A 21,612-nucleotide genomic window follows, 5' to 3' on the forward strand; every position below is an offset into this window, starting at 1 on the left:
GAAGCTACCCAACAGAGAGTTCACTCTGGCAGCCATGTGCAGACGTTTGTGGCTGAAGTGCAGAGTCCAAGTGTCACAAACATTTCACCGCTGTCTAAAAGTTTTATCCTTGTACATGTTAGTCCCAAGCTGAGCCTCTCACAACATCACGCTATGTTTTAGAGAAACTGATGGTGACCTCTATGGACCAAATGTGTCCCAGCCCCAGTGAAACCACTGGACATTTTTAGGGAGACGGTGGCACAGTTTCCAGTCGTGTTTGTGGGGACCAGAAACATATATTTCTGAGGAGAAGACAGGACATCTCCAGCCATGTTCATGCCAATTAAAGCCAGAACATTATGTTTTCCTAACCCTAACCAAGTTGTATTCGTACCTAAACCTAACAAGACCATACACCCAGTACTGTCACTTCATAACACTGAAAACTGAACTAAAGAAATGTAAATTTAAAACATTACATAGATTGACAGTTCCAACATATCCATGGTCTGCAAGGACACTGACTACTGACATGTATTCTGGTGTCTGTAAAGAAGTCATGAATAATACTTTATGATGTAAACAGAGTAATTCTGATGATAAACTGATGATCATGCAATAGAGGATAAAATCAGATAAAATCAGATATAATGTCTCATATGGAACACTTTAAAGTTTGAATCAGCTTAAAATCCGTTACTCAAAAAAATGGTTCATATTTCAGGTGTCACTGGTACCTGAAGCAACAACACAGTCCCTTACATTTATGTTATAGTTTTTACACAGATTTATGAGGTTGATTGCCAACTTTGCAATCGCTTTAAAGTAACATTACGACAAATCAGAGGTATCAGCCTGATAGTTTGTCACCAGAGTGAGGCAGCAGAGGCTCCGTTAATGTTGCAATGCAAGTGATGGTGACAAGGAAAATGCAATTTGTAAATCTCGAAGTAACAAACAAGACAGCAGAGGAAATTGATGTGTGCTGCACACACACACACACACACACACACACACACACACACACTTAAATGATTCCACATACTCAAACGCTCATAACATCGCACACAACACTGTATCCAGGCAGTATTTTTAATCAGGTCATGACTGACAACCTGATCAATACTGAGCACAGAGAGGGTGCGTCATGTTTCTGTCCATCCAGAATGACTCACGCAGAATAAAGCAGCATACTTTTTAAACATTGTGTCTGTGATGCATGGCTTAAATCCAACAGTTAATGGCCAGTAAGCTACAGGAGAGAGTGTTTTACAACCATCATCATTTCCCTTTACCAGAAACACTTTTGATGTCCGATAGAAGCCTTAGAGGAGACGTACTATCCTTTCCTTGAATCACGACAGCCCCTTTCAGCCGGCTCAAGTTGTAAAGTAAAAGTATGAGAGTTCAAAGCTGAGGAAGGAAAGTTTGAGTTTTCAAAGTGAGGCCTCTCTGCAGCAACTGAAACATTTTCGTGTGAGATTAGATTTCTAAAATCAAACCATCCCAGCTGTGGTCAAAAAGTTTCAAAACCTTTGTAGATGCAGTCTGCAAATTTAAACCATCAGTCATGGATTGACCTCCATCACCAACACAACATCCTTGAGGAAAATGGAAATGAGTGTTCAACCCATTCTTGTTGGATTTAATCTGTGTGTTTGCCCCCAACCTTTTCCATTTCAATACGGATAATGAAATTCACTGAACTCATCGCTGCTGCAGATACATTTGTATAAGGTCGAGATTATACAATTTCTCCTTCCTTCCTCCATGGTTTCAATTTAGGTCTCTGTTTCTGAGATTGGATCTTTGAGACGTGAAAGGGTAAAAAGATTTGTTTAAGTTCAAATAAAATGGAGGTTGTTTTTTTGGTGGATCCATCATTTTGGTCCGGACTGAGATTTCTGTGTTAGATGGATTACTATGACGTTGTTAACATTCATAGTCCTCTGACGGTGAATTTAAAGACTTTAGTGATTCCCCAGTTTCACTTACAGCAGAACTACCAGGTTGTCATTTGTTGTTTATAGTGAAAAGTCTGGACAGCTGTCCTTAGAGATGTTCCCCCCAGGAAAAACATGCCAATGTGATCATGTTAGCATCCCGATGTTAGCATTTAGCTCAGTACAGCCTTACAGAGCTGCTAGAAAGGCTGTCAACTCTTAAATCTTGTTATGAATGATCTCTCAAATTATCCAAGCTATCAGCATCTTGAATGACAGGATATAAATGAACAAACGCCTTGTCTGACAGAGTAATCTACACCCTCACCAGCAGAAGGGTGATCCTCAATAGCATATAATGTCAGCAGGGATATAACATACACAAACACACACACACGCACATAAACACCTCTAGCATAGCCACCGGGGCTAACTTTAGAGGAAGGCTCTACTTGTGAAGTCATGTTACATAAACTCTCTCACCCTCCCTCTCACGACATTTTCCTCTCCTATGCAGCTTGACTGCTTTTAACCCTTAAGCAGTTCCACCACACTCAGCTCTGATAGTTATCTCAGCCTGATGCTGCAAAAAAAAAAAACCTTTCAAGGGTAATGCAAAACTGCCATATTAAACATACCCCTCTGTTTTCAATAAAATATGGAGGTAAATATATTTTTACTTTGATGACATTAAATGTAAAAAATAAAGGTAAGTACATTATTTCAGCCATTAAATGGTTTGGCTCCTTCTTTTCATCATTTTCGTTCTCTAAATGTACCGTGATGAAAAGCAGAGCCGTGAAGTTGAATTTAAAAAAAGAAGGTTTGGAAATCTTTTTCTTGGCAGCAATGTCAAGGCTTGCTTGATGAAGTGTGAAGCCTTGACCTCACTATACACCGGTGTGTCAGGGTCATTGGTGAGCTCCGTGACTTTAATCATCCATTGTGAGAATCAGCTAAATGTAGAGGGTTGTGGGATAATTTCCTAGAAAATACTTCCTCTGTGTGGAGAGGGCCTGAGGAAAAAGAAAAGTCATCTTCATCAGATTGGGCTCATCATGGCCGGGTAGGGTTTTTCCAGAGCGTTTCTGGAGCTGACAGTGAAAACTATTGATGGTTTGTTAATTTTCGTTGAGAACTTTAATGTCCTTATCCCTAAAAGACTGAATAGGTCCATTGTCAGTCACTCGCACAACAACACATATCACTCTTACCCAACTAACAACATGAAGAGTACAAGTGACTTTTGTCAAATGATCACTGTTAGGTGAGGTTTAGGCAAGAAAACAACTTGGTTTGGTTTAGGAAAATATTGTGGTTTGGGGCGTCCCACTTTGGGTCCAAATTCAACCCCAAATTCTATCCCAAAGTATCAGTTTTTGACAGGCTCATTTATTAACTATCTTTCTCCAGAATTACTTCCCATACCTTTCAAAGTATTTTTAAATTGATTCTAAAAATAACAGAATGCCAAAATAAATAATAAGCAGAAAGTGGTCTGATATGCCGATATTGTTTTGAACCACTCAGGAGCTGAGTTGGAGGAAATGCTCCCTGGTTGCCAGGATATAATGTTGGCAGTAAACGATTCTGCAAACCTCAGTAAAGTCCAAGTATGACATGCGCTGAACGTGGCGGAGGTAGAGAGAAAGTTGGTGACATAATTACAGCCAACAAGGCCACTAAACGGGTGACCACAGTCACACCACTGAATATTTCTAAGGAGACATGCAGAGATTTCTAGCAGTGTTGGGCAGTCGGACAATTGACCAAGACAGATAACCAAGTGGTTTTTGTTGTTAAACGTAATTGGGGCTTAAGCACAGCGTTAAGACAAAAAGTTAATTCAAGCTAAACGGACATGAAGTTGCCAACACTCACTTTGAACTTATCTGTGGTTTTGCAGAAATGTACTTGGCTAACATGTATTGTGCCAAATGGGTCGAGGAAATGGAGTTTGCATGGTTGAGATGAGATGAGATAAAAGCATGAACAACCTTCTCCAGGCTGTATAGTACATGTTGATGTACTACTGACTGTATGACCACTGGATTCTGTCTTGTTTTGCTTTATTTACCTTTTAATCATTATCCATACCCTTGAGACTGATCTATATATATATTCAGTGAACATACTGTAGTTTTTTTTTTCCTTGCTCCTCTCAACAAACCTGTTTAGTATTAATATTTTAGTCATGCATTTATTCTTCCCTAAAGCATCTCCAATAAAACAGGTGGGAGTTCAGAGCCTTGCTAGAAGGAACCTGTCTATTAGAAAACGTTTTCTAAATATCTCAGTAAACAGTGTAATGAGTGAACCTTGGCCTGCAGTGGAAACCAGATCGAGGAGAGTCAGCAGGCTGATAAAAGTAGAATCGTGCAGAGCTGAGGGCGTCACAGCCGAACATTAAAGTAACTTTGAACTCCTGTAACTTTAATTCTCTCTGACATGGGGAGATGTAGCTGTGAGCCACACCATGTACACTACAATTAGGATCAGTGAACCACAACCACCATAATATGATCATGTTATTCTCTCTCTCCATCCGTCTGTCTGTCTGTTAGCCTGGCTGGAAGCACTGGATTTTCACACTCGAGGTCAGGGACAGAGAAAAGGTCATTGGACCACCAAGAACATTTTCAGACAATGGAGGCTATTAATGCTCCTTTATTAACAAGGATTGCTGGACAAGACCAGTGGTAGTTAACACATCTGTTTATGAGGCAGAAAAGCACGATGAAGAAAAACTGCACATCTTGGCAGAAACACACATCAGTGTTCCCGTAATATCACTTTTTTTTCCTCCTCTTGGGTTTGAGTCTGATTCATGCTCTTTGCTGGAAGTGTCAGCCCGTCTGTGAGCATCATTTAAAACATTTATTTACAAGGAAGAGGTTCACTGAACACGTTTGCTCCTCTTCAGTAAACGACCTGCTTCGCATTCGCACAGATCCAAAGCTTTTTTCATCTGGGAGCTGCCCAGAACCTTCACTGTCTTACACTGTTTAGATTTGATCTGATTCACGAAGTGGAAAAAACATCTGACAAAAATAATTAATGAGCATTTGACTGCGGATACCACATGACACTGTTACTTAACAGATTCTTGCCCTCGGTCAATGTTCTTTATCCTTGATTTATAATGATAAGCTGCACATCCTCGCTGAAAATAAAAGAAAGAACACAGACTCAAAAGGCACATTTAATGCTTTAGTAGAAGTACATCCTCATGTGCCACTTAATATAAAGGAAAAGTGAAAATGTTGCAAAACCTGCAGCTCAAAGAGTTTGAGCCAGCAACCATCAGGGGTTTAACCATCCAACTGATGTTTTGGTTTACAGGACTATTCAGGTTTGTAGCTTCGATTTTCATTTCTTTAGCTTCTAATCAAATTTCACTCAACATAGTAATTTGAAAGCATTGTGAGATGACTGTAACATGCAAAGAAAATACCAGCAATGCTTTTTAGCTTTTATTGAAACAATCGATCAATCACAGCCTCATTATGTTAAACTCCTTATCAGTGTTGTTAAAGGTCCCTTAAGTTATACTTCAGTTAGAGAAATTGTATCGTCTTAAAATACGATTTTGAATGAAAGTGAAAGTCACCCATAAGAATAGTAACTAACCAAAAGCCTCAAAGTATCTGATACAAATCAGTACATTTATAGCTTGACTGTATCATCGATTAAATAAATGTTGATTGGAGAATGTAATGGATGTAGAATGATGAAGCATCAGCATTAACCTTTGAACCTCGCTGTCACTATACAGTTTTATTCTGCCAGTGGGCATGCGGTCACCCGGAAACAGGAAGTTTAACTGGCAATCTGTTTTTATTACAGACTAAATTAGTGAATAAACTCACGTTTTGTTATGTGTTGTTATTTTAAATTTGAGGAAAACAGAAACAATCCAGTTGTCCTTGCATCAATAATACCACTTTGAAACACTAAGGGAGAAAAGAAACCTCTGATTCTCTGGTTCTGCTCTGTTCTACATAAGTGACAAGTGATGTAAATTACAGTCATATTCAGTTTCCATCCACAGTTTCACAGAGGAGACCTGACAGCTGAGCGGGACTTTGACACTCCCTCGGCGCTAATGGTTCACAGTCTATCATTAAAACAGACTACGGGGTAGGGACAAAGCCAGTGAGGGCATGCGTCACGTAACTCCTGACATTGTGATTTTGAATTTGGCTTGTAGTGATATTTCAATTACAAACCTTTATTAAGTGCAGGGGAAAGTCAGTGGAGCATGAGAGGCGTCAGTGCATTCGTCAAGAAGGAGCTTTTAATGACAACCTACCGCTGCAGAAAGGGGACAAATGCTGAGAGGACTGACAGCTTCTTGACTGACTTTCATATTGTGTTGCATTGCGTTATTGGCAGGTATTGGTTAGGAAATACTTGATTGCTTAATAATATAATAAGAGATTGTTATCGCAGACAAATCAGAAAAAAAAAAATGAGACTGAAGATTAGAGGATTTTGTGATACAACCAAAAGCACCAGAACAGCTACGACCCGATTCTTTAACTGAGATGTGTGAGTGTCATTACTGGACGAGTTGGGAATGAGACTTTTCTTACAAAAAGCACCTTTCAGTCAGAAAAGGGTCATTTAAGCATCTACAATGGGATTCTAAGCTCCTAATAGGACAAGAGACCAACCACGTGTGATATTGGGTCAAACTACCCGGCAACTAAATTGACCACTGTACTGCACTGGTTTGGATTTATGTTAACCAACATACTGGTAATATTATTGTTTTCAGCTTAGAGAAATGCTTTGTCAACTTTTCATTAGGAAGTTATCACACATTGAAGCAAAATATCACACTTTCTTCTGTTAACCCTTTTCCACGGAGGCAGTTCAGGCGCTGGTTCGGAACCAGTGCCTACTTTTGCTGGTCAAGAACAAAGAACAATTTATGTCAGGGGTTGGGGGTCGGGTTATCTTGACATGGCCAGTGTAGCAGGTTCTGACTTATTTACAGTAGGAATTAAAAAAAAGTTCCACAGTTCTGTAGTTACAAACATGTAAATTGATTATGATATAACACATTTTTTATAAATGTACAGGTACAAATGTGAACATATCAGTGGTTTGCAGAAATGTTATCCTATAGCATTTTATCCTGGCAACTTGGCTGTTATGACAACTTTTAAATCTGCATTTTTGTTTGACGATATTGCTGAAGTGACCTTTGTGAAGGACTGAAACGTCTACAACAACCTCGAGAAAAATCCTGATACCAATTAAACATTCCACTCCAGACTGAAGATGAATCATCCTCCCAGTGTTCAAAAAACCTGAATAATTTTCAAGATGATGAAAAAAAAAATGGGACCTCAACACTCCATTCACTCTCCTTCTGCATTCATTCTTGTTCATTCTTGTTCATGCAAAGGAGCAGGTTTTATATACATAAAACCTGCTCCTTTGCATGAACTAGTAAACACACACACACACACACACACACACACACACACACACTCATTCACACAGATATCCAGTGTACTGAAAATTTACTCTACCATCATGATGTTTGCTCATTAGTTGGCTGATGAGGAACAGAGTCTGTCTGCCTGTAATTGTTAACTTGTACACGAGATAATGCTCCGTCATGCACACACACACACACACACACACACACACACAAACAAAGCGCAAATACAATTTCATTGTTGGAGACGGGAAACAGTTTTGGATGATTTTGACTTGGCTAAGGGCAAATTATGTCATGATGCTGAAACAGTGCCCAGCAGCTCATTCACTTAACTAAGTAAACATCCACTCACCACACACACACACACACACACACACACAGATATGCAACCATCACCATTAGTCATTTATGGTCGGAGCAATCTTAACTGACAGTACTGCAAACAGCATATTGCAGGGAACATTGCCTATCGTGCCGTCTGCTGAAGCTCTATGGATGCCATAAAACATCTGAAACTAACATTAAGGTAATAAACGGCCTTTCTCAGTTCTCTCTCTCTCTCTCTCTCTCACACACACACACACACACACACCAACAGCCTTTCTCCCCCGTTTCTTCTTATTTTCAGATGGAACTAATTTGACCTTTGAGCCATTTTCAGCTCTGCTTCAGTTCAGTGCAGCATGATAATGGCAAGATGTCCTTTACTCTTTTTATACACACACACACACACACGCACACACACACACACACACACACACACACACACACACACGCACTCACACTTGGATAAGACACCACTCACACAATGAGAGGACCTTTAAATTCACGTTCAGTTCACCATAATAATGGCAAGATGTGATTTACTGGACCAGAAAACACACACACACACACACACACACAGTAACTATACGCATGCACAAAAACAACACACACATGAAATACACAGGTACATGTAGAACACATGTATACACACACCTTTAAGATAGATATTATGTGCATTTTAATGAAACCTCCCTCTCTTTAAAAGCACAGAAAACACAAATCACCACACACGCTTACATACATGTACACATTCACATGGTCCATTTCATTTGTAACACCCTGCTCATTTGATGGCATATATGGCCTCTTTCCTTGATTTTATGACTTGCAGGGCTCTCAGCAGCACGCCTGAGTGATCACTCATCAACTGTGACAGTGATTTAGAAGGTCTATCACTAGGTGGTACACACACACTCACACACGCACTGACCTATACGTACACTGATGCAGGAGACATAACTTGACTGCAATTGTTCAGAGATACACACACACACACACACACACACACACACAGAGACAGCTGCCACCATGTCCTCAGGGACTGATCTAAGCAGGTGAGGAGAAAGTAATGAAACGTAAAAAATAAGAAAGAAAAACACATATGGGCTCTGTGGAGATGCTCCGGAGGAAAAAAATGAAGAGTGATGACGCAGCGAGATCAAAACGTCCTCCACCTGTACTTAAAAACTGTAAAAAACCTGTACTGTAAAAAACTCAGTTCTTTAGAGGCGACAACACACATCACTGGGGGGGTTCAATCGAGAAATGACTCCTGCTGTACATACTTAAAAACAAAAATGTTCCTACTGTCACCCTGTCATGTGTCTTACTGTTATGGGCTCAGTGCCATCCATGATGATATTGCCGTGATTGTTGCCTCATAACTAAACCCCAACAGGTTTTTGGCACCACCTGAGCTCATAAATGGGATCTGGCATGAAAGTGTGGAGAATAATGCGAAACTCAGACTAATCAAAAAGCCGGTTTTCCATCTGGGACAAAAGGGGAACACAATTAACTACCTGGCAGGACGAAACGCTGAAGGACACGCTACAATTACCACTGACTTCAGACACGTCAATATAGTACATCTATTTGTTTTCTGTAGGACGTTAATCACAATGGGGGAAATGCAAGATTGTTTTTAGAAACACTTTGTGACTGTGTTTTAGGATTAAGGTTAGCAAATACTATTATTACTCACTGTAGGCCTGTGAGGTGCAGTATAGAACTTGGTACTTTTTACATCCATCAATGGCTGCATGTGTTTAAAATCATGCCAAACTTCTAGCCTATATGAGCCGATCCATTGGTTGGTTATAGGGCTATACCTAATACCATCTTTTAGGCTTTTTGATTTTGATCGCTTTTGATCAACAGCGGAATATTCAAGCTTCGAGAATTTGAATAATCAAATATTCCAGTCCATCCTTACAGTGGTGCTAACAACACAAAAGGCAAAAAGGAAACGTTATCACTCATGTTTAGGACAAGCCATTCTTAGCAAACTCCCTATTTACTTATCTTCTCTTTTAAAAGCTAAATGTGGAAATCACAGTCTTCCTTCTCTTTAGGTTTTGCATTTTGTTGTTCCAACAGTCTGAACTGAATTGGGAAAGAAAAGCTTTTAGATTTACGGCACCTGCTGCATGGAAAAATCTACAGACAGAACTTAAACTTCTGAATAATGTACCGCTGATGAGCTTTAAAACTAGTGTGAAATCAATTAGGTCCAGATTCCCTTTGTGAAAATGTTTTATCCGATTATTTGTGTTTGCTTTTGCTTTGTTAACTTGTTGTTGTAACTCAGTGCTGTTGCCATTCTTGACCAGGTCTCCCTCGTACAAGAGATCTTTGATCTCAATGGGACTAACCTCGTTAAATAAAGGCTAAATAAAAATAAAAAGCTGTAGGATAATATTGAAAGCAAAAAAACTAAAAAATGTTGAGGTTTTAGCTGCGGGCTAAGAAGTCCATTGATGCTAGTTATTACCCATGAATCACTGCCTTTGTTGGATGTATTATCCCATCATGTTTCAGAAGCAGGGGAGCTGGAGTTATATAGTCAGAGAGAAATACATTTTAAGCCCTGAGTGTGTGGGAGCCATTAGCCATAGAGCCATGTTATTATGTGCCTGTCACCTCAGTGATAAGTGGAGCTATTGTGGGCAACGCTGCACAGTATATGTGGCATTTATACAGAACTATTAGAGTAGAGGCAGAACATCAGGTTTTTGAGCATTGTATTATTAAAGTCTGATCTTTTCATTGTAGGTGTGAATGATCTACTCGCTGTGTCTATCACACCAGTCAACCATTTCTCTATAAAACACTGCAGGCCTCCAAACGTATCCTGTTCCCCAACAGACAAAAAGGTCATCTGATGTTCGCTTCGGTCAGTTATGTTGTGTTTGTGATATGTGCCTGTCCAAGCAAAATTTTCATACAAGCGTTCGTATCTCTCCCTCAATATCAAATCAAATGTGTCTCTAAATAGCCGCCAGTTAACAGTAAATCATTTTAGACGTTTGTTTATTGACAAAAACTTAATGCTGAAGAGAACTTAACGACCTCAAGGAGACATTTCATGAAATTTGATGTTGCCTTTCCACTTCTCATGGATCAATACATCTTAATTTGCATGAAAATATGCTTTCTGCCAGGCAAGTCGTATAATAATGTGTCAACTTTTGAACATTTATTGTAATTTGTGATTAAAGATTCTGCCACTGAGTGGTGGCAAACAGGAAAAAAATGTCTGTCAAAAACTCTACTCAGCCTGACTAATATACAATATGAACAGCCTTTCCACCACTCATCGTCTCATTCAGCACGACCAGGACAATTTGAGTGGTTATTAGGCATGACAGCTCATGACATAAAGCGTGATATAATTCTAGATGAAGTCTTTTGCTCTGCCAGTATTCTCTTTTTCTGAATATACCCGCTTGTATATGTAAATGTGTGAGCACCTATCATGATATGTGCGAGCTCACCGTTGCTAATGAGTGTATTCTGGTCAGGACCAGGAGAAAAGATGTTCAGTGGAATTATACATGAAATCTGAATCAACTGTCACGCTACGCAAATAGTTGGTTAGGATGATAAGATCATAATCAAATGAGCAGTTCAGGAATAAAGATTTAATTGGCATTTGAAATGGCAGGGACGTGCAGCATGGGGCTTTAGATAGAGGCGTCAGGGACGGAGGAAACGAAGAGCTTGGTTAAAGGAAATGTTTTCCTTTGTTAGCAATGCTAGTGGTCTGTTAGCTGGTCGTCCACTTTGGTCCAGACTGAAATATCTCAGAACTACTAAATGAACCGCCATGATCATTTCTGCTAGTATTCATGATCCTGAAGGGATGATCGCTACTGACTTTGGTGATCCTCTGCCTTGACCTTGCATTACTAATGGGTTGATATATTTGGCTTTTAGCTAAAAACCTCATCTATCATTGAATGGACTGCCATGAAATTTTCTTCAGACATTCATGGTCCCCAGACGATGATCCCTACTGACTTTTCCTTTAACACCACCATGAGGTTGGTGTTTTGAGTGAAATTACTCACCAACTACTAGATTGATCACCACAACATTTGATATGCACATTCATGTTCCCCTTATGATGAATTGTAATGTCTTTGTCGATCTCTTTACTTTTCACATAGCTCCACCATCATGTCAAAATGTTTGTCCAACACTTTGAGTTATGACCAAATAGAGTCCCGCAGGAATGAGTACCAAAGTTTGTATTTTTGCACTTCTGGTCCCCTCGATGGCTGAAATAAGGTTTTTGATTAACACAAGATTAAGAGCATTTCACATTTGGTTCTGCAACATAAAATATGTCAGTAAAGAGCCCACTTGCGAATGTAAAAGCGTGTCTTGAAAAACCTCATTCATTAAGTGGCTAAATGAGACTACAGAAGTAAACGGGGAGATTAAACTTCATCATCTACTCACTCGTCCGTTTTACAGGCAATTTCAGTCTGGAACTCTTCTAACTCTAACTCAACAATTTATAGATTGATCAATTTATAGTATGACGTATATAGTTTCGTCAGAAGCAAAGTGGTGGTGAGCTTTTTCCTTCTGATGACTACTTTTACACTCGCAATCTTGTTCTTGAAGTTGTCATTTGTGAAGATAATCTTACTCCACAGTGTTTATATTCTTGAAGAAAGTATTTTGGGAGGGGGAACCTTGGCGATGCTAACTTCCAGTGTAGCCTACAGAACTTGGACTCCTGGTCCTGTTGAGTAATTATGTCACACATCTATGTTATGTCAATCATGTGTCAACACTCAGATAGAGTAATATTTTTAATTTTTTTTTTGTTGTACATGATCATGCTCTAAATCAAAATGTGATTATAATAGGTGATATAATCAGTTCTGTTGCTATTCTTCTAAATGCACTATTGCATCGGATTATGTTTTGTTATTATGTAGAACCTCTGTCTCTGCTGTTTCAGATCCAGCATTCATGCCTGTCAGGGTGCGGGGAACCAAATTTAATCTCGATATACAGTAGATAGATAAGCTGTGAAATATTCATTTTCCCCTTCCACATTATTGCCTCATAGTTCTGATGAAGAGAAAAAACACTGAGTAAGATAAAGACTGAACTCTGTATGCCACCTTGACACCAACTATTCCTGTTTTTTTTTACTTTTCCTCATCGCTGAATAACAAACACACAGGATGTGGTAAGTGAAGGGATATTTTTAATAGCATTTCTGCTGCATTATGTCTGCTCGTTAAAGTCATAAATTGACTGGACAGCACCCTGTAGTTTATGATAAAAAAAAATGCTTTAATTAATCAACACAACCATAAATATACACCATAAAGAAGATCACTGCATCAGCATATGAGGGATGTTACAGGCTGCAGGAAATTTAGAGATTACTAAAAGCAGTGAACTTCCTCCAGACTTTTTCTTGCAACCCACTGAGGCATGATCCAACAACAAAAATCTCTAATCGGATGGGTATGAAGTTATTACATCACCAGAAGTCGTATATAAGCCTACTTGGTGTGAAAAATGTCTGTGTATATCACAGACCTACAGCTAAATCATACTGAACAGGATTAAGATCAGGATTAACTGATGTTCGTTTAATATTGTGAGATTAGTGCACAAGAGGCATGTTAAACGTCCTTGTCCTCTCTCTAGCTGTGTCTATTTCTTCTCCCTCTCTCTCTCTTTCTCACACATACACCCTCTTTCCGCCTTGGTGAATGTTAAATTTCCACAAAAATAAGATTTGAGGATTAGGATTATAGGCCGATCCCGGCTCCGTGCATGGATTGCAGATTTACCGGGCGGACACAGGTTTAATACAGGGTGACTGACTCTGGAACAGTTCTTACCGTGGCATTACACTTGCACAAACACACAGTCACAAAACTGAGGAACCAGAATGTCCAACACACACACACACACACACACACACAGATGATCTAGGGTCTAGGTTGAGCCAGTGTGATTTAAAGGGATTACCATAATGTTAATTAGCATATGGATAGTTAGCATAATGTGATTTTTCCATGGTGACAATAATTCGACCCGTCCATTACATAACCCACTGTTAGTTTTCTTTGTACACAGCCAAACTTCTCTGGCAGGAAGAAAACATTGCCAAATCAGGATTTGCCTCAAACTATGACATCCAGTGTCAACAGGATAAGACAACATGAGGAGACATTCATAAATCATATAGCTGAAAATGTGCTGTAAGGCTTAGAGAAGGCAATGTTGCATAGCTTCAAAGTGAAGCTGGCTGAGGCAATATTTTTGACATTGACATTTAAGTGACAAATCAAAAATACACATTTCTGTTTATCCATCTATGTCTGCCTTCTCTTAGATATGATGCAGATGAAGCAGCACTCGGCTAGTGGTGCTGAAATCGCCAAAGAAACCCGTCTTCTACAAATCATGGTGTGTTTACTCAAGGTAGTCCACAGATCTTGTTGTGCACAGTTTCATGTCGGAACTTTTTTCATTCTACTAAACCCACCAACCATTATCACCACGCAAGAGGGAAGGAAATGTTCATCTACTCATGGATGAGAAGATTGTAGCAACACGCTAATGTTGAGCATAGCATTAGCATCCTTGGCTACCAGGCTATGAAATTTGGGTTGGTAGCTAGATTGGTGGCGTCAGTCTTTTTACTGACAGCAACGATACCAACATTGGATCGGATTGCTCCCATCTCTGAACGTTAGCTAGCTCAGTTAGCTTAGTTAGCCAGTCCCTCGTCCATGAGTAGTTGCATGCCTCCTTCTGTCGTTGGATATGAAAATAACTCTTACCTGAACCTGCTTCACAACATCTGTTCTGTTACTGGGGTCATGATTCACCACCAACCGAGTGCCATCTACTTCCATTATATTTGAGGTAAGGCAGCTATATCTACAACTGATATCTCCAGGACCAGAAACTCACACCAAAACGATCTAGGTGAAGCAGCAGAACTAGAAGATAAGTTAAAAAGAATGTGCATTTTTGTTTATAAGGTGAACTGTCCTTTTGTATGATTGTGAGGATTACTAACCAACTCTGCCGCTCAACACAGTTTATCTCTCATTGTTTTGCCTTGTTTTGTCGCTTCACATACATTGAGTGTGTACGGACTGTACGAGTCTTCCCTCTGTCATTAACACCCTCGTAGGCGGCTACAAGCAGTGACAATCCATCTGTTACTGAATACTTCCTGCCCAGCATGACATGACACATGAAAAAAGATAAACCAGCTGTGGCTGAGGGAAACTTGGATCATTGAGCTAGCTGAAGACCCAAATTGTTGTGTTCTGAGGGGTTTCCCTTGTTACCAGTTACCACTGATACTCTGACGACACAAATCTTTACACTTGGTGTTTAGTCTCATATCAGTGAACTGCCAATAACAGAAAACAAGAGATAACAGAAGATCTCATGAGGCTATTACGCCAGATAGAATAACCAAAAACTAATGCTCCAGATTTTTAAAAATGTTTTAGTTCTTTGTTTTTTTTGTAATCCTGCTAATGTGATAACACATCTCCTGCTGCCTCCATGGAACATAATAGGCACAATCAGTCACACAGAATTAGATTCAATAATCCACTTCATAAAATCAGACACTAGTGGAACCATTTCTTAATATTTTCAGATGATGGAAGGAGGCTTACTGAACAGATTTCCAGATAAAGTTGCTGATCTTTCCACCAACACATGCCACCATGAAACAAGAGGCCTCTCAGTAAAAATGCTGACTTTGTTAACTTTAACCTCTTGTAACCTCTGTCTGTATGTACATCAGGACATTATTACGCAGTTGTAAATGTGCATTCATCTGCTCCTTTATATATATCTGTCAGTGTGTTAAGAGTACACTATGGGACATCTTGTCATTAACATGCTGGAATGAACGAGGTGACAGAGCAGCAAAATTGCTCCGAGGTCTCATCATTTCCATCTGCTGACAAGGTGGAGCAACCAGGTCAATGAGAGACACAACTCAAGAAAAGACCATAAAAGTAGTACATTAAGAATTAATTAAGAAAAAGAAATTGCTCTAAGGAAAAGAGTGCGTGAGTGTCTCTTCTACAAAAGAGTGTCCAGCCAAAGGCAAGTTAAATACATTGGAACTGGGCCTGCAGACTTTAATAGCCCTACATTCTTGTCCTTGTTCTGATTATAACGTAAACTATTTTTGTAACACTGAAACTCTTCCACTAATCTGAAATACAATTCTCTTGGATGTACCTGAAATTTCACTTAACAGTAGCAATGCCTCACACATATGGCTCATCTGTACTTTGGACTAAGAAGCTGGCAGGACAAACGATGCAAAAAGTTGTACTCACACAAACAGCAACATCAGTTTACTATATGAAATATCTATAACCATGCAGGCACAGATGTAAAACACTGCATAGTAGCATTCATAAATTTAGCCAAAAATGCTGACATGACATGGGTCAGAGATTACATATACTGTATCAAGCAGGTCACATTTGAGGATGAACATAACATAGAATATAGAAAGAAGAAGAAGAAGAAGAAGAAGAAGAAGAAGAAGAATCCTCCCAGGTACTAGATACAATATATAAATAGATACAATAGATATCAAGGCTTTTAGTTCTTCATGTAACTGAGAATTTATTTTGGATCTACTGCAGAGGTTTACATACATGGAGCAAAGATTTTGTTTCATAATTGATTTTTGTCATATTTTTGTGTTCATGTGCTGAATCACGCAGGAAACAGAGCAAATCTATCTGTCTATGATTGGAGTTCGTTGCTACCTGCGGGGCTCAATATCCCTCCACAGTGAGAATATTTATTGGCGTGGCTGCAGTGGATGTACAGAAATGGACACAGTGAACTAACGGTTAATTGACTGGATTCCCACTTGTAGTGTTTCATTTACAAATTGGGGTGGATTTTGATAAATGAAAGAAAGTTCAGGGTCGGACTTTAAGGTGTGACTTGCTTATATGTTACCATTGGAGTTGAGTGGTCGGTTATACAAGCAGATTGGAGCACTGGTGTTGTTTCATCTTGGATTGTCGTCAGGACTTTTTGTTAACGTGCTGTGTGATTCACACAGGAAGCAGAACAAATCTAGCTTTCTATGATTAGACCGTGTCGCTACCCGTAGGGCTCAATATCCCTGCACAGTGAGAATCATTCACCAGAGAGGCTGCACTGTCTGTTTGTGGGTGTGTTCTCTTGTACTTTTATTCTTGTGGAAACAAAATTGGTTCTATAAGTATTAAAGCCAAAGGCCATTTCGGGGAAAAAGCTTCTGTAGGGGAAGTTGAGGGTCAGATTAAATCTTTACTTTGCAAATTGCAGACCAACCGAGCATTTGGGTTTGATGCTCTTACCATCTTTGCAGACGTTTTGATGCCAAATAAAATTAATTTGGGCATCAGGATGGAACATTGGCAGAGAAGATATGTTAAAAAATTGCCTTCGGGACAGGAAGGCTTGTCATTAGCTAATGAGACCCTGACGCTGTGTAGAAAAACAGCATGTAAAATGTAAAGCTGCCCACAGATGACAGATGACTGTCTTTGAATTTTTTTTTTTTTTTTAAATCTCCTTTGTAATAACATTGAAGCATCTGTCAGCATGCCTGAGCTTATTCATCTTCATCTAGAACCCTTTCTCTCTCTCTCTTTTCCCATTTAATCTTCCTCTCTGTTGTTCTCTTCCTGCCAACGGGACCATTTTTATCTTAATCGTCTTCACTCCACCTACATCTTTTAGTGACTTCCTTCCTGTCTGTTTTATTTCTTTCTGCTCCATCACCTCCTCACACTCACATCTGTACACACTTCCCTTTTCAATCCCACCATCAAGATCCTCCTCCATCTTTTTCTCCATCATTTTCTCTCCTTGCTCCTCCTGTCTCATTATCTCTCTCTGCTTTCCTCTCCGCTTTTTCCCTTCCGTCTTTCCATCCTTCTCTCCGAGGGAGTAAATAGGCCCATCTATCACCCACCTGACTGTTTATGGATGGCTGGATGTGGAGCTGAACTTTTCTTTATGTTTTTTTCTCACACTTTTCACGGCCATTTGTCTAAAATCTTGACAGCCCGGCTCCAAAGCTCTGACAGAAAACTGGAAAACAGACCTGCTGTTTGCCTAATGACATCGAGTCTAATACGTCTAATCTACAAGGCAGGAGAAGAGGGCTTTAAGTGCCTGCTTGTTCAATTTCTGCAAGACTGACAGCTTGGACACAAAAGTAAAAGCAATTAAAGAAAACAGTGTAATGCATGAAGCAGAGATGAAGTACGCAACAGAAAAGCTCTGGCAAATAATAGCAGAATGAATTTGTGACTGGGGGAAATTAAATGTTTTCATCTCCAGATAACACGTGGGTTTTTTTTTTATTAAACTGGCAATCTTTTGAAATAATTCTTACAAAAACAACCAGAAATACAAACATGATGAAGTTTCTGATTTTCTTGCTCTGGACAGAGACAAAGTTTGAACTTGGTGACAGATGTATTTCACTTTAACAAAATGTCTCTTCAGATACAAACTTCATGGACTGCCATCACAGCTGTTGCATTAATTGCTGAAATTAAGGAGAAGGCAGTGCTGCTTTTGCATTGCAACATTTGTAAGCGTGACACCACCGGTATACATATTTTTAAGGAGTCCACGGGACATCTCCAGCTGTGTTCATAGCATTCAAAACGGGTATTTTAAGCCAAACACGTGATGTTTTCCAAGCATTAACCAAGTGTTTTTGGTGCCTAAACCACTATACTGTAATGCAAACAGTATAATATAAGACAATAATATAAGACAACACATGAGTATATCAGAGTATATCAACAAGTCTCAGATCATGATAACGATATCCATCGTGGATATAGCTATCATGATCTGAGACAATATATATGTTGCCCAGCGTAATTGGACCACAAAGGAACAGTAACAATATCATTGTTGTCAGAGGCAGTGTGGGACTGTTCGGCTCTGAGATAAGATAAACAACCCTGTGGTCTCTTAAACTCATTATTTTTTTTTTTGCTTCCTGCAATTGAAACTGCAGTTACAACATCTTTTTAGTAGCACAAACCTTTCAGGCGAGTTTTTCCCAAATCAAGTGTGAAATGGCAGCTACTTATTGTTACTTACTGTCACAGCTCAAAGAATCTCAGGGACATTGTTAAGGTAACACGTTTCTTTCTCTCTGCCTCAATGTGGTACATAAAGTGGAATATAGACCTTTTCCATTCCTTATATTGTTGAATCAGTCTTGGTCACACTGTGTTAGTTACTGTGAAAATGCACAGAAAGACCCACAAGCATGGAACTGTTGCTCTAGAGTTTGCATTTAAGGATTTATTAGTGACAAAGGAAAACGAAGTGTCGAAGATCTTGGTTCTTTTGAGTTCTTCGAGTGCGTTGTGGGGATTCTTGTAGAGAATCCACAGCCGCTCCCAGGCAGCGATGGATGAAGAAACAGGGAGAGATCAATGGGGGTGGGGGGGGGCGCAAAATAAGAGACCGAAGCAGAGGAGAGGGTCAGGTTGTTATTTATAGAAATGCGGAAGTTGGCGCTGTTGAGGTGTGGTCCTGCTCCTGAAACTTTGCCAATTAGGCTTCAATTAAAAATAGATTTTTCACTTTTTTATTGCATCAACTTCTGCAGACTCTGCTGTCAGTCATCTTGGAGATGTGTGGTGCAATCAGCAGAGGGCAGAAGACAGCTGTGGAACACACACACACACACACACACACACACACACACACACACACACACACACAGGTAGCTGCAGCTGACACTGTGTTTGCCATGTGACATGTAGAGGAAATCAAAGCGAGAGTGTGTGGATGCTCGCTGCCTCGGCTGGTCTCTTGAGTCACACTGAGAACAACTCATTTCACAGATAAGTGCTCTGATTGACTCTGTGTGTGTTTGTGCAAGGTGCCCCGGATCACCTCCTCTCCTCAAACACAATGTCACTGATAGGATTGTGAACCTCAGATATGTTCAGTGATGTTTTAAAGAGCTCACCGCCAGCGTTTCTCTGATTATTAGTCCTTATTATTGGAGGCTCAGAGCTCAGACTATCATAAAAACACAATTTGTGTTTATATTTGTTTACCCAACTCACTCTACTGAATCTGCAGAGAGCCTTTAGATGATTATTACATTATATTCACTTGGCAGAAGTTTTGTCACTTATGATAAGTGATTTCAAACTCCAAAGGAGCGAGAGCTTGTACATCCAAAAGCCTGTTCAGTGGTGCAGGTCTCATAGTAAACCATAATCAGGTCAGGTACAGAATTAAAGGTTTGATGAGAAAAAGCTAGAGTATCTGCAGGAGCTTCTGAACTGCACTAAAACAGGAACTTTGCAGATTTCCATCTACACTGTTGGCAGTAAAAGCGATGGAACAACGGTAGACTTCTATCCATTTCACCTGCGCCTGAACTTTTTAGTCAGCCGAAGATTTAAGGGCTGTTGTTTCAACTTCAGATTGTTGTTCCACATTTTTGTATGCACCTAAATCCACAGACACAAAGAAAGATCAGGAAAAAGAACCATCCTTTTCCCTCTACAGCCTTTTTCACACACTATGCAATATTGCTGCAACGAAGGCTGACGGTACACATCAAGATGTTGTGGGTTTTTTTTACGTGTTTCCATCTGTAGATCTTAAAAAGAGTTGGGAAGTCATTAATCTGACATCTGTGCAATCATGTGCGTCATATCAGAAAGTGACAGCGACATGGACACCAAAATAAGTTGTTTAACATTTTATCCTGTAGTTCAGTGACAAGGAAGAGCAAAACAATAACACACAACATTGGTAAAAGTTTCTTCCATCAACCCGATGTCTACTCTTGTTTCAATGTCAGCTCAGCAACCCTAAGAATTTCCCAAAACTTTCTGAGATGTTCCAATTTAAGAAAGCATTCACATGAATTTTCCCAGTTGGAAAACCTTTTTCTGACAATTCTGACGCCACATAACTTTGTCTCTGTTTTCTCTGATCATGTAGCACCAATTACTTAACTATTTGTGTCTTTCTGCTGTGTAGGGTGATGACCACGAACCTGGACGATGATTGGACGTTTCAGGACAGACAGACCCTGTTAGTATGCTGATATGTGAGTTGGTAAGGTGATATATGATTGTGTGTGGGTGGGGTGGATGTTGGGTCACATTATGTCTTATTGGACTATATGTGACCATCAACTGTTTGTCTCTGTGTGTTTGTGTCACTTCTGTAGTGCAGTTGTGTTTGGCTAAAATGTGTAAAAATGCTCAAATGAATTTCAAAGTGTGAGACCGAGTGCATGGTGTGTGTGTTTGTGTGTGTTGCCTTGACCTGGTTTGAAAGGCCAGTACACCCATGAGACAGAATCTGTAACCTCAGTTATATCCAACACTCATTAATATTTTACTGAGGACCTCATTGTTATTTTACTCTCTTTTAGCCTTTGGCTCAACAGTTCCAGAGGGGTCAGATTTGCATCTTAACATTTTAGGTATTCGACAACTGCAGTTTTCAACAGGAGCAGCCTTGTGAGGAGGCAGCGGAATAAAACTTTGGTAAGAAAAAAATATTCTTTAGACGTGTAGCTGCTGCAGGACTCAGATACTAACACAACCAGACTAAAGGCAAAAGGCAAAAAGACAAATGTGGCGACAAGCTGCAACCATCGAGCATCTAACAAGCCTGAAATAAAAGGAGCGTAAATACTGAACTTCAGATACAGATAGAATTACAATTTAATCAAAATGACAATGTATTTGTGTATAAACAGTATGTCAGCCATCAATTCATTTACTCTCTGATGTTATATTGTATATTTGTCTGTCTTGAAATGGTCAATGTGATAAAACACATTTGATAGTCACTGGCATCCCT

The sequence above is a fragment of the Sparus aurata genome, chromosome 15 (genome assembly GCF_900880675.1).
Source record: "Sparus aurata chromosome 15, fSpaAur1.1, whole genome shotgun sequence".
NCBI classification, from domain to species: domain Eukaryota; kingdom Metazoa; phylum Chordata; class Actinopteri; order Spariformes; family Sparidae; genus Sparus; species Sparus aurata.